This window comes from Haemaphysalis longicornis, unplaced genomic scaffold (assembly GCF_048455015.1).
Source record: "Haemaphysalis longicornis isolate Haplotype H1 unplaced genomic scaffold, Haemaphysalis longicornis Haplotype H1 scaffold_6, whole genome shotgun sequence".
NCBI lineage: Eukaryota > Metazoa > Arthropoda > Arachnida > Ixodida > Ixodidae > Haemaphysalis > Haemaphysalis longicornis.
Genome location: NW_027526407.1, coordinates 94,855,489 through 94,868,852, shown reverse-complemented (window position 1 = coordinate 94,868,852; position 13,364 = coordinate 94,855,489). Strand labels below are relative to the sequence as shown.

At 47.5% G+C, this 13,364-nt stretch overlaps 1 protein-coding gene across 2 annotated transcripts in view; it reads right to left on the bottom strand.

Annotated features, from left to right (window-relative positions):
• The window catches only part of LOC144141048 (uncharacterized), a 37,917-nt gene extending 28,515 nt beyond the window's left edge, over nucleotides 1-9,402 (bottom strand). The window contains exon 1 of one of the 2 annotated variants that reach the window (XM_077672551.1): nucleotides 9,125-9,402. The gene's annotated coding sequence lies outside the window, so the exon portion shown is untranslated. The remainder of the gene's footprint in view (nucleotides 1-9,124) is intronic. The other variant, XM_077672550.1, reaches the window with a different exon arrangement.
• Between the last annotated feature and the right edge of the window lie 3,962 nt (nucleotides 9,403-13,364).

Sequence of the window (13,364 nt, the reverse complement as noted above, 5' to 3'; positions counted from 1 at the left end):
GCCTCCCCAATCGCCCCACTGTCCGTCTCAAAGGTGAGGCACACAACCTAGGGCCAGCCACTTTTCTTCTGTGAGCGAAAGTAGCTGCTGAGCACATGGATGAGGCCCAACCTGCAAGAACAGAGAGAGTATCAGTAAATAACACTCAGTGAAGAACAGGACTAGTCCGCTACAGTTTATGGTAAAGGGACAGAGCAGAAAGAAGTGGCCGCAAGGAACAGACTCAAAATGACCAGATTTTGTGTCTTCCTTAACACTGTTGCAAGGACAATAATCTACACCTCAAACAGCAATGATGTCAAAATTGTTTGTCAAGTTCGAGCGTGCAAGTATCTCTGAATGCTTTGTTAATGCATTTTCAAGAGAAGGAAGTTTAACATTGAAAAACCTCACCGTGGGTAATGATACCAGTACCCGCATAATCGTGTTCGTCATAACTTAAGCAAGCAAGCAATAATATTATTATCTGGAACTCACTTCCAGAACCTTTCGAGATAAACAGGTAAACATTCGGGCTATACCGATGACCCATCGAATTAAAAAAAATCTTCTAGTTCAGTGTGTTCGAGCTAACGAGGTTTTACTGTATTATCTATTCGTGCACACCAAAAACATGCGCTTTAGAAACAAACACAACCATCCCACCGCCAAAAAAGGAGAATAAAGACACACAAACAATTTTTTTCGGCAGAACATGCGCAATAAATAATGAAAACGCAAAAAAAAAAAAAAAAAGAAACTTCAAGGCGTATGTGCGCTTTTGTAGTTGACTTCGCCGCAAAGCACGATTGCTTTGCGGCAAACGCGCGGGCGGACGACCGTCACGGAAAACGGCCGCAACCTTTCCGTAAACATCTTCGCTAAAAATCATCCTGTAAATTCGATGTACAGCATTTGAAAATACCTAATCCACCCACTAGCGGTATAGTCTGGCGATTGTCGCTTTCCTGTTTCAGAGTTACTGCAACAGGGTCGCCGCTGCTCATCAGACAAGGGGTGTGTCTGATGGTAAACAACGGTGAACAAAGTGCCATACAAATGCTCATGCCGGTTAACTCGCGTCAAGTAAAAAACAAAGAAGGATTTACTTACTGCGAGTCGCACGTGTTTGTCCGCAGCGATGAAGGCGAGCAATGCGCCTCGGTGGCTAGGCGGCATGCCCTGCTCCGCTGCCGCTCGGATGGGTCTTTGCCGCGCACCCCGAGTGGTATGAGTCTTCGGACACAGTCGGCAGCGCAGACAAGTCCTTCGTCCACAATCCGCGGTCGGGATCCGGAAAACGCCGTCCAGTTTGAGCCATACCGCGTTACCGTCACCTGCTCTTCCACAGTAAACAATACGAGACTTCCCGATCGGCGCCCGTACCAACATGGCCGACGGTCTTGTTTACATCAGTGTTGCTAGATCACCAAGCAATTTCGCATAGGGTCTATTGTGGGAGACCAGAGATCATCGCAGAATCAACTGCGGCTGCAGTAGTAGCCAACTTTTTTTATTGCGGTAGTTACGTTTTTATAGACGGAAATTATGTGCCACCATGGGGGCCGCCATAAAGCCCGTTATGACTCGGACTGGCTCGCAACCTGGCTACTTTCCGCTCATAACGGCAGAATTAACACGTTAGCATTTTCCGTCGCCTTGCATAGCTTTTTAAAAAAAATCAGCAAAAACCTACAGGAGTTCTGCTTTTGTATTGATAAGACAACTCCAATAGTTTTTTTGCCAGAAATTTTCCAGCTTTTTTGAGGCAACTGACACCTTTTGAGCTCACACACAAGCCATGCCAAGTCCAAATGGAACGCGTCTCATCTGCACAGCAGACGACAGCACACTCGTTGAAGCGCGGCTCGCGTACACCCTCGTGCCAGATTCCCCCCCTTTTGCATAATAATATGAAACCACGGTTCATCCTTAATTTGACAGCGGCAAGCAAACTTGATCACTCAACAGCGACCTTCCGCCACAAAGGCAGCAAAAGGACGAACTAATCAACCCCAGCAGACGACAGCCCGAAAAAGGCAAGGCGGGGCAACAAGGCCGCGAAACCTGGCGATAACCAGCGGAGCAAAAGACGCCTCCCCACATGTATTACAGGATGCTACGCCGGCAAGAGATGACGCATACGCCTAGGATCGCTCATGACGCCAGAGCTAAATGGAGATCGTGTCCTGTTCTCTCGCAAAGGAACGGAGAGTCGAAAGCCACGACATTCCTTCAAAATAACTGGCGCCGCGGCCGGCGAAGTTCCAAAAATAGCCAGTTCCCGGCAGTCCGGCGCCTCACATGTCAGAAAGATTGGGGAAAAGAAAAAAAAGTAGACGCTATCAATTCACGGCGAGCAGCAAAGCAAAGTCGTAATTCTATCTGCAAAAAAGCGAACACCTAATCCACAAAACCCTGAGCAAGTAACGAAGCATCCTAATACAAAAAAGAATCACGGTTCGGTTGTCCAAAAGAAAAACAATGATGGCTATCGGCGCAACGTACGTCAATGATTATGATGATTTCGTAGCGTGAAACATGTAGTGGGCGAGGCCCCGCGATTGCAATGATTACCGGACTGCACACAGAAAAGGCGCATACGTACATACATATTTCTACACTACTGCTCCTCTGTGGCGTTATGGTGGCAAATTCCACCTCGGCCGCCATTGCTAGATTTCGTAACTGCGAGCGAAAATTAACGGCGCCATTCAATTACCAACATTTCGAGGGACCACGCGGGCCAAAGAGCACAGGCAGCAAATCCGCTGTGTTGGGTGCCAGGGCTAACTTGCGCACGGTCGTGCAACCGCCCCAGCCGAAGGAGTGCAATATAAATGTTAAAAAGAAAAGCAATTAAACGAAAGTGCACGCAACAAGTACAATATAAATGATACGATAATTGATAATTGTACCCCGCTTTTTGCAGTGGGCGATCAACGGGCGGCTCAGAGAACCGGAGTTTTACTCAAGCCGCGGCATTTCGGGAGAAAAAAAAAAAGCGAGGAGGTGTGCACGATATGTTTACTAGAGTTTAAAATTCCACAACTTTTCCAATCCTCTCCAAACGGGTTTTTCTGGACGAAACGCAGCGGCAGCCACAGCACTGTCCGAGATACCAAATGTCCCCTGAAGAGGGGGGGAGGGGGGAGGGAAGGTGAACTTGAGTACATGCGATTTTTTAACTGATAGGAAATAAAAAAAAAAAAGCATGGAAGGCGGACAAAGGAAACAACACACAGCGGACGATGCTCCATAGGAAAATGTTTTTTTTTTTCAAAGCAGGAATTCGGAAATACGCGCATCCGTGAAGGAACAGTCCAGACAGCTGAAATCGGTGCAGGATATAACGGCACCCTTCGCTTACGTCATCCCATAAATTACTAATAACTCGAAACCACTGCCCACTCTCGTTCTTAATTCAACCCTGTCGGGACGGTTGGTAGGTAGAATTCTTGGATGGTAAAATAGAAGATGCTCACGTATTAAAACAAACGCCCCAGTGATATCACTGAAATCTCCCCCCCCCCCCCCCAACTCTTCTACATCCGTTCAATGACGCATTGTTTCAAACGTGGCAATCCATATACGGACGCAGACAAACCAGGTTGGGGATATCAAAAAAATATCCGGGAAACAGGCCCAACGACGTCTGGTCCGAACACGTCCCGGGACGTACCGGTTGCAACATTTCCACCGCGACTCCGCCCGGAAATGGATAACATCACTTGGCGTTCATCGGAATTTGCGAAATGCAGACTTCCAGCACCAGTCAAACTAAGGACAGTTTATAATTGTGCCCAACCAGTGGCAACTACTCTCGCTATTGCTATTTTGGTACTTCTACGCTTTTGGCGCAGTATTACGTTTTAGTTTTTTTATTCATTTACCATCGACTTGTGGCCTTCTGTGCGCCCGTGAGGCCTCTGAAATTCTTTTCAGCCCATAAATTAACGACCCGTCAACGCGCCAATATCGCCATTAGAACTCTGTTTGGACTCTTCGCGCCATTTCCATCATTTCACGATTTACGTCAAGCCGACAACCCTTCTCATTCCATCAAGAGTCGGAATTTACTGCTCTCTCACGCACGAGAGTTAAATGTTTTCCGGCGTACAGCCGTGAGCTGAAGTAAACGGACCACAGGAGCGGTGGCGAAAACTAATCGCTGCGCCGTCTGGTTGCGCGGCACCTGCTGTCGAGACCGCGCACAGCGCATGCGCGGCCTAGCAGTACAGCACACATGCCGCTATCGCTCGCGTCTTCACTATTGTCTCACGCTCCGATAAATTGATGCCAGGGTAACCGCGCTGCCCTTTTGCTGTCTGCTGGTCAACACGCCTGTGGAAACGGCGCGCTGGCGCAATCGGCAGCAACGCAGCTCCGCTGGCACAGTTGGCGCGCTCGTGATTATCTCTGACTTCAAACTTTTTTTTGCACCCCCCCCCCCTCCCACACACACACACCCGCGCCACATATTTAAGCAGAAAATGAAGCAGAAAAAAATCATTGTGCAGTCGAAGAAAATAATACAAAACACCGTCTTTGTCGGTTTTGAGGACACTTTCAAAATTATAGCCTCCCGAGAATATCAGCGTGCTCGAAAAATTATTTATGCTAACCTTAGATGTTATGGTTTTAACAAATACTGCTGTGTTTAGGTATGTACTGCATTGCTTTATGAAACTTTGTATCTGGTATGCGGCATATGTGCCATTTTGCAAATGCTCGGGAAAATCCAACTTCGCAATTTTTTCAAGTTCGAGGCCCCGACACATATATTTAATGTTCAAAAACTGTATTGCGATATGAGATACTATTGAACCACGCCTTCAATACCCAGCGACTATCGAAACGCCTCCAAACTACGTTTTTCGATTAGATTTATTTGCACTTGAAACCATTATTGACAGTTCTTGCGCACTACAGTTACACGAGTTGAAATTGAAGGATTTGATCCAGAGGTAGTCGTTCAGTCAATTATGGAACATAAAAATATTACCAGCTTATGGTCGACGGTATGCGGCAAACAAACGACGGTATACTTCAAAACAGCCAAGTTTATCTACGCGTATTATTTTAAAAAGCATTGCACAGGGCCGTCGTTCTCAGATGGGGGTCCGCAGACAAAAATAGGAAGGTGAGGACACTTCGAACTCCGTGGGTCCCTCCGCGATACTCCCCAATCCCTTTTTTTCCAAACCCTGCCGCGAACTAAAAAAAGTGGATTTGCCGCATGACATGTTAGAATAACGCCTCCAGACAGTCCAAATTTTAAAGCTGGCTTTTTGCACTACTCTTAAGCTATGCAGAAAAGCCAAAGTCAAAGGGCGGGCATAGAGATATGTGTATGAGCAACTTTGGCGGCAATGGTTGAGTGTGTGACAAAAGGACACGTGTGACCCTATTTCATCGTGGGGTCCCCCACCACTTATGCAAGCCCAGAAGGAATCTTCGGCACGCTACCTGCCGAGGTCCACTGGCATAAAAAAATCCGGGGTATTTCGTGTCGCCATCGTCTGTCCGACATAACGTGCATTGCGTACAAGCCACGTTTAAAGGGGCCCGAGAACTCGCGTTTAAATGCGGATATCTAAGGAAAGAACGCACTACATTTTACCTCAAAGACCACTGTGAGGAGTGTCACGTACTCCTTCTAGTTAGTTCACGCTGGACTTACAAACGTTTAGAAATGTCTAGGCTGTCAACACATCGTTCCACTGAACAGTTCTAGCCCATAAAGTGCATTATTCAAACACCACTATAAATCAAATGATACTATAGTTGACTATTGCAACGGCTACTAAATCACGGGGAGATTTACCTCAGTCGGCCACATAGATAGTTAGCAGTCGCATTTTGACTACGATAACATGAAGGTACTGCTTCCGAACCCTTTCGAGCAGCCTCACCATGTTCGCCGAAACCACTGTGAAAATCGCCTTACAGCATCCACATTTCTGTCTGCTAAGATAATTCCAAGTTTCATCGATCACACAAAAATAGGTTAATAGCCGTCTAGAAATGGTTCCGTTTTAGTTTCTTGAGCTACTTTGGTTAATACTTTCGTAAAAACTGAAAAAAATCGTAAGCCGTTTTTGTATATATCCGACATCTTAATAACTTCAGTTTATTAAACTGCGAAACAAAGGAACGTGGAAACGTCAGGCTTCGCTGGATGCATTCATCTTACCAATGAATTAGTGGGCCGCAATTTTGGCTTTTGGTTTTGATAACTTCGAAGCAGTTCATAAATGCTCCAAAAGCAAGATATATAGTGGGTTTCACCTAACCAATCACACGTGTGGTATTTATTTTTGAGCCGTTGAATATATGAGAAACATACGAACTGCCCCAAGCACGCACACAAACCGACACATTGGTCACAAAAAAGCTGCTATGCTTGACTAGCACGGTGCCCTTGGCAAAATCCGAAGTGCTATAACGAGGTGTGACGTGAACAATTGCGGGATTTGGTGAGGGGGCTTAAGGTGTTGTGGCAGGTATATAGTATAGGTTTCACTGTAATGTGATCGGAAGACTGTTTCAGTAGGGGACAAGCTTTCCCTGCATGAGACGCAAATATATCAAAACAAGCAAAATAGCCCGTACACCATCTTGAGCTAAGAGAAAGCACCCACGTTGGTTGGCCATTTTTTTTTTTTTGGATGTATTTACTTCATTGCTTTCCCGCTGCGACCTTCTGATACCGAAGAATAAAAAAAAAAGGGCTACGAGCCCAACGCAGCCACAGCTCGCTATGTGTGGCAGCGTAGCACCATTGCCGCATATCGGGTGAGTCGCATCGTTTTCAATGATAGGGCGGTGCCCGGCAGTGTTGCTCTAACTGCGCAGTATGATTCCCCTGGCGCTGATTTATCGAAGCAAGAAGCAGTCGCGGAGAAGCGAGCGATAGCGGCATGTGTGCTGTACTGCTAGGCCGCGCCTGCGCTGTGCGCGGTCTCGACAGCAGGTGCCGCGCAACCAGACGGCGCAGCGATTAGTTTTGGCCACCGCTCCCGTGGTCCGTTTACTTCAGCTCACGGCTGTACGTACGGCCTGACAGGTTAGAGAACTGTTCACTCCCTATCCCAAACGAAAGAAAAAACGTCCTAAAAAAAAAAAAAAAACCCGCAGGACATTTTATGCGATGTAAAAAAAATTGCTATCCCTTTCGACAATCGTACACCTGCTTCAAGGCGCCGAAACTTGGACAACGCTCGGTCGATTTCAAAATCAATTCGGAGAGTTCCGACACGCGCAGAGTAACGAATGAGCAAACATCTCGCGCCTTACACGACGGAGAACGCATCCTCCGATGACGCAAAAAACGAAAAAATCTCCACGGCAAGAAATGCATCGCAATCCGCGCACGTCTGGGGAATCCCAACGGGGGCCCACGCGTGCGAGTCTTGCGAAAAGGAACATCGTCTGCTAGGGCCGCGCAGCAGACGACGCGAAAAGAATTCTCGAACCAGCGCGCATTTTCTTTGCTTTTTCGCTCCAAATCTTTCTTTCTCGCGAGGGGGGTCGGCAGGAAGGTATGGGCAACGGGGTATTTCCCGAGGCTCGCACAGGCAGGACGGGTTTGGTCCAGCAGCAGGAAGTCCGCAGTCTCGCCGCCCGCTGGGAGTCAGTCAGCCGACCACGTAAGACGACGCAGGGGGCCGATTTCGCAGCGGGACGTTTCGGCTTAGTCACGCGAGCTAAGTTCCCCCTTCTTCGGCCAAGAAAGCCGAGAGCTAGCGTTGCATAAGTGTGACGGCAACAGCTGTTCAGATGAGGCGCTTTTAAATATTAGTAGAGCTCCGGGGCGAGCAACTTTTTGCTCGTCTACGACCGAAAACGGAACTATCCACCAAGCTGTGTTAAAAGCCGAGTGTTGCATGAATGAAAGCTCACTCAGACGATTTGATCAAGGTCATCCCAGCAGAAAACGCCACATTTACCACCAAGCCTTTAAAATGTAGGCAGGTAACGAAGGATCTGGTTGAAAATTGGGTACTTTCGGTGTCGTCCAGAGAGCATTACCGCCAATGCACATGTCTGTGGCTCCGGTAGTCGATTGCCGTGCTAATGATAGCAGATCTGGGGAATACCGTAGTTCTCGTCGTACAACTGTTATGCGTCCTTGGATACGGGTGATGTGCAGAAGTGTACTGCACTAAAGAGACTCGCAATGTGGTATCGCGTCGACAGTGAGTGTTGTAGGATGCCCTCAGGACACAACTGCAATGGCGATTTGGTGCAAGCGTCTGCAATGCACGAATTCTGGCGCCCTTAACGCAAGAATAAACAGCAACACGAATTCTCTTTTTGCACTTGCACATGGGGTGTAACCGAACATCAAGAAAGTTGACTTGCAATCCGGGTCCTAACCAATGTTAACACAACTGTACCACTCCCATTGTCCAACATTCGAGGTAGAAGTTAAGGGCTAATCAAGCAAATTTATGTAAAAAAGCCACATGTCCCTAAAAAACCAAGAAACTTTACATAAAAAGTGGCTTCCCAAATTACAAATAAAAAATCTGAACATACAATTCTGCTCCTTTCGAGCGAAGATATCAAAAATTACGGCCAAGGCGAGCGCGAACAAACAAAAACGTAGAGTAACTACATACAAACATAACTACGGAACGAACGAACTTCTGAATCGTCTTTATGGCAAAATGTCGCACGAATTCGAAAGTGCACATCTTGCAACGTCACCGAAATAAACGTGCCGGCGACGTTTCAGGGCGCCTGGCCGTCTGCAAAGTGCAGGTTCAATCGATCAGCTTGCGCAGAGCAGACAGAAATAGAGGCCAGACAGAACAAAATGAAAACAAAAAAGAAGGGCGCAAAGAACCACCTAGACGTCCCGACGCCCCGCCGAAGCAGCGTTGCCTCATCGCAAAAAAAGGTGGTACCGATCACGGGCTAGCCGACGCATGATTAGTGGTCTCTCCGCAACAACCCGGCACAGTTTGGCGAGCGAGTGACCGCACCATCATCGCGAGAGGGTTACCGGACGGGTCATCGACTGGTTTGCTCCATCGCGCCTAGGCGGGTTCGAGGGCCGCTCGCCCGTAACAACCCCCCCAGGAAGATCGCCCACCGCTTTAGGCCTAGCTACGAACTGGGCCACAGCGCCTCTTACCTCGTGGGTTATCCGTGCGGGTCTGCGGCCACTCCGCGTTGCGACAAAACTCCGAGGTTGGCTTCACTTCGCGCACTTGTCTTGTCCGTCACCGCTAGGTCAGAAGCAGCAGCAGGCAGAGGCGACGGTATCCGCCATCGCGTCGGTACGGCGTCCTCAGAGTGAAGTACGGCATAATCGCCGACGGACGAGGCGCTGCCGAGATGGGGAAACCCCACTCTCGAGGCGAGCTGCGACTGGAAAAGGAACCAGCTTTTCCGAACGGGGCCGGTCCGGCCAATGGAAACTACGCTAGCGACGCCCCGACCAATGGGAAGCGCGCGTTAAGGTCACGTGGGTTTAAAACCGGAAGTGTGCGCTCTCTGTATGGATGAGTGACCTCGCCAGCGCGTCGCTTCGTACGCTCTACCTGCGAGAGGGCGAAGAACTCGTTCGACGGTTCGGACTAAAGCGAGCGAAAAAGTACGGGACGTTTGAGGACAGACTTGTTGACACCTGTGGGAAACGAAAACGGTTCGTCCTCCTCGCTAAAGGACAGCTACGCAGTTGGTTGGAGAGCTTTCTTCTTAGCGGACGCGCCTTGAGTTACCGCTGGGGTGGCAGTCCAAACGTTGAACGGTGCTCGCTACCTACTGGCCGCGTGCATCATTGATCAGGACGGTAGCGGCGATCGATTCGCTCGAGCTAACACGAGACGAAGTTAGTCAGAGTTCAGCGGAGTTCAAACGTTCCCCGAAACCGAAACTGACGTGACGAAGATGCGTCAGCCAGCGCGGCAAGTTTGAAAGCACGATTGAAACAAAAAGAAATGTCGCGCACTACGCGAGCCATGCAAGGCCAGCCCCTACTTCCCGCTTTCTTTATCTCACCTACTTCATTTACTTTGTGCGTGTTCCACCGACGTGCTTCACACGGCCATTAACAAGCGTCGTAATAGTTTGAAAGGCACGCCCACGTCTAACCTAACTGCCCATCGCTAGGAACGTATTTGGCTGCGCTCCAAGCAAGCTGTGTTAGCAATGAAAGATGTCCCAACTAGATAGATTACTGAAGTCTACATGATCAAGAAACAGTCAGATACATGAGTCAGCTTCCCGTCAGTAGCATTACTTGATGAGTAGGTCTTTTCGGATATGATGTAAAATGTCTACTGCCTTACGTTTTACGGTATTTATTGTGGTGTCCACGCTACTCCACTCTTGTTCAATAGAGTGCGCATGCGCGGTTCTCATTATTTAAGGGATTAGCCAGTGTGTGTCCGATCCTGTTCCTTTTTTTTTTTTTTTTTTCGTGCGGTTCTATAATTACTTCAGTAAAGTGACGGCAACAAGTGAATATATTGGGTTTCGATTAGATGTGTTCGGAGCAACAAATTTCGAGTCCGAATGCAATGTTTTGACTGTACGGACTGCATACAGTGTGTTGTAATAAAAAAAAAGCACACAGCGCGCTTACATCAAGAGCACTGCCTCGAAATTACTTTGTTTTCAACTTCAACTCAGTTAGAAATTGCCCTTTCTTGTCGGGGAGAGTGAAGTGAGCGTTGTATACTGACGGGACAAATTACTGCTAACTTATAAGGGCTATAAGTATGTTTGGCAAGTTTCACCTTATTTAATACAATTAGTTTCCGGTTTCTGTGTTGATTTTGCTTTGTATTACCCCGTCGAAGTCGATAGTGCTTGTCAATTCGAAAGATAGAAACTATGGTAATGTTTCTCGTGCCCATTACCTCGTCGAAGTCGACAGTGCTTGTCAATTCGAAAGATAGAAACTATGGTAATGTTTCTTGTGCCCAATGAATTCATTTCAACTCTCTGGAATATAAGTAACTCTTTCCAGGTGTGGTATAGGTTGCCTTCGGAGTCATTCGACACGTTCTTAGCGCTTCGTTGTCTTATTGAATGATGGAATACAGCGGTGCGAATCTGTACTATGCGCATTTTAATGCAAGTACTAGATCGTGATCGACCGCTGAAGGAGCCAGAAAGTTAGGAGTAGATTAATTTAATTCATGAAATTTAAAAATGGCGACAAACAGCATCTAACAAGAAGAACGGTGTGTAGCTAAACAGAGAGCAAACAATGGTGGATGGGCGACACTAACAATAAATAAACGTCTTTGGGGAAATATATAGGTCTGGTCGATTGACCTGCACCACGTGAACCACTTCAGGCGGTGCAGAACGTAGCCGTTCGTTTCACTGGTAGAGCTCGCGGCCCCTGAACCGCACCGTTCGGTTCACCGGTGTGCAGACGGGTGCAGGACCGGTGCATGGCTTTGCCTGTACCCCCTGCCGAGGAGGTGCAGAATCAGGCAAAAAAAGTGCAGGTCTGGTTCCACCGATTATGCAGAGTGTTCAAACCGGCTTTGCACTGCTGTGAACGGGTTGAACTGTGCTGTGAACTGTGAAGAGGTGCAGGGTGAATCGAACGGAGCCATGCGATAGGAGTTCATGTTTTGCTATGAAGGTGTCCATCACACCCACAATAACTATTTAATTAATCGCACGTCATGCGAAATTTCGTGCTTACCTGTGCTTCCGAGAAGTGCAGCCACCCCAGTTAGATTTCAGTTCACCCTGAATGGCTTCGTATATAACGCCGACAGCTGCACAAGATATCAGCTTCAGTGTTTGCGGAAATTTCGTTCGTGTAATGTTGTTACGCTGTGGCACGGCCAACGTAAAGAGTGTGATTGAGATCGATTAAAGTTTGACCGCTTTTCGCCCTACGAGCGCAGCATATATGCTCCCCCACTTCGTCACGGTTAAGGCTTAGGGGAGCAGCAGGGTGCAACGCGCTACTATTTCCTAGAGTGCTCGTTTCTGATTTTGGATTTGATTACAGGTCCCCCGAAGGGGGTCTCGGGCAGAACGCGGCAGCAGTGCAACGCCGGGCCATCCGCTCCTACTTCTAGTGACAACGTCGAGGAAAGTAGCGGGGACAAGCTTGCACCCTGAGGAACACCGCGTGTTACTTAAGTGGGCGAGATTACACGATAAATTCCCCGGCGATTGTCTGTCTATGGTTCGTTTACAGGTGTTTCGGCGTGTATTGCAGGGGCACGGAAAGGCCCTTCCAAGACCCAAACGCCCATTGTCTCCTTTCTTCATCCGGCCTTTGTAGAATGTGTCACGCCGAGTTATATGCGCTTATTAGGCAGATTACTTGAGAACCGTGTATAGCATCCCTAAGAAACCTTGTGTGCCAGACGGTGCCTTTTTGTTTCAGCTGTTGTTACAAACAGTTCAATACCGTTGAATGGTACTCGCCTGTTACTACTTACCAATGCAGTAAGTAGTCGACCAGGCTTATTTCTTGGGTGCCTCTCAAAACACTGCCCGTCACCACAGTCGTGACATGTAACCAAGTAAAAGGGGGAGCCAAGTTTCATCGTAGCGCCTCACTCTGCTATTATGAAATATTTAAATGAGATAGTTAGGCAAATAAATATATTGTTTTTATTAGATATTTTTAAAATAAAAAGAAATAATTGTTTTAAGGTTTTTTCAAAAGTTTTTTACGCGCCTTTTTATGCTCTGCGCGGCACGTGTGACATCGCAGGATGGACAAAACGGAAAATGGTTGTTTTTTTTTCTTTGAAGATATTTTTGTTAATGAGCAGACATAACTGCGGATCACTAACAACTTATAGATCACTAATTAAATGGTATAAATGACGTATGCCCCCAATCGTAGGATATAGCGATTTTGAGGTCCGCCTTCTTCACGTGATGCATGCTGTTAAAAAAATGGCCTCTGTAGGAAGCATTGTCAAACGCGAAAGCAAGCAAGCTCTGCAATGAATGCAAAACATGGAAGTGAAATGATGGCGGGCTGCTCACAATGTCCTGCCATTGGGACCCCGCTTTCCGGTGGTTAAGGTGTAAAGTGTGCAGTTTTTGGAATGCAACATCAGCGGTCCTTAGTGCATGGCCATAACCCTGCACAATAATCAATGATGGGCCAGTGAGAGAAGGGGATATAGTAATATTAATGAATGAAAGGAAAGCACAGGGAGGTCTGCCTGATCATATATGTACTCTGCGTTATGGTGGGGGTAGGGGAAAAAGAGCATAGATAGAGGGTGACACATATGACGATCGAAATAGAGGTGAGGGTATAACTACAAGTCTGTTGAGTGAATGTATGGGGAAGGTTTGGCGTATCCTGAGATGATTAGGGGAAATCCGCCTGCCCTACCCCCCTAATTCTAAATATAATCATTTTAATTAAA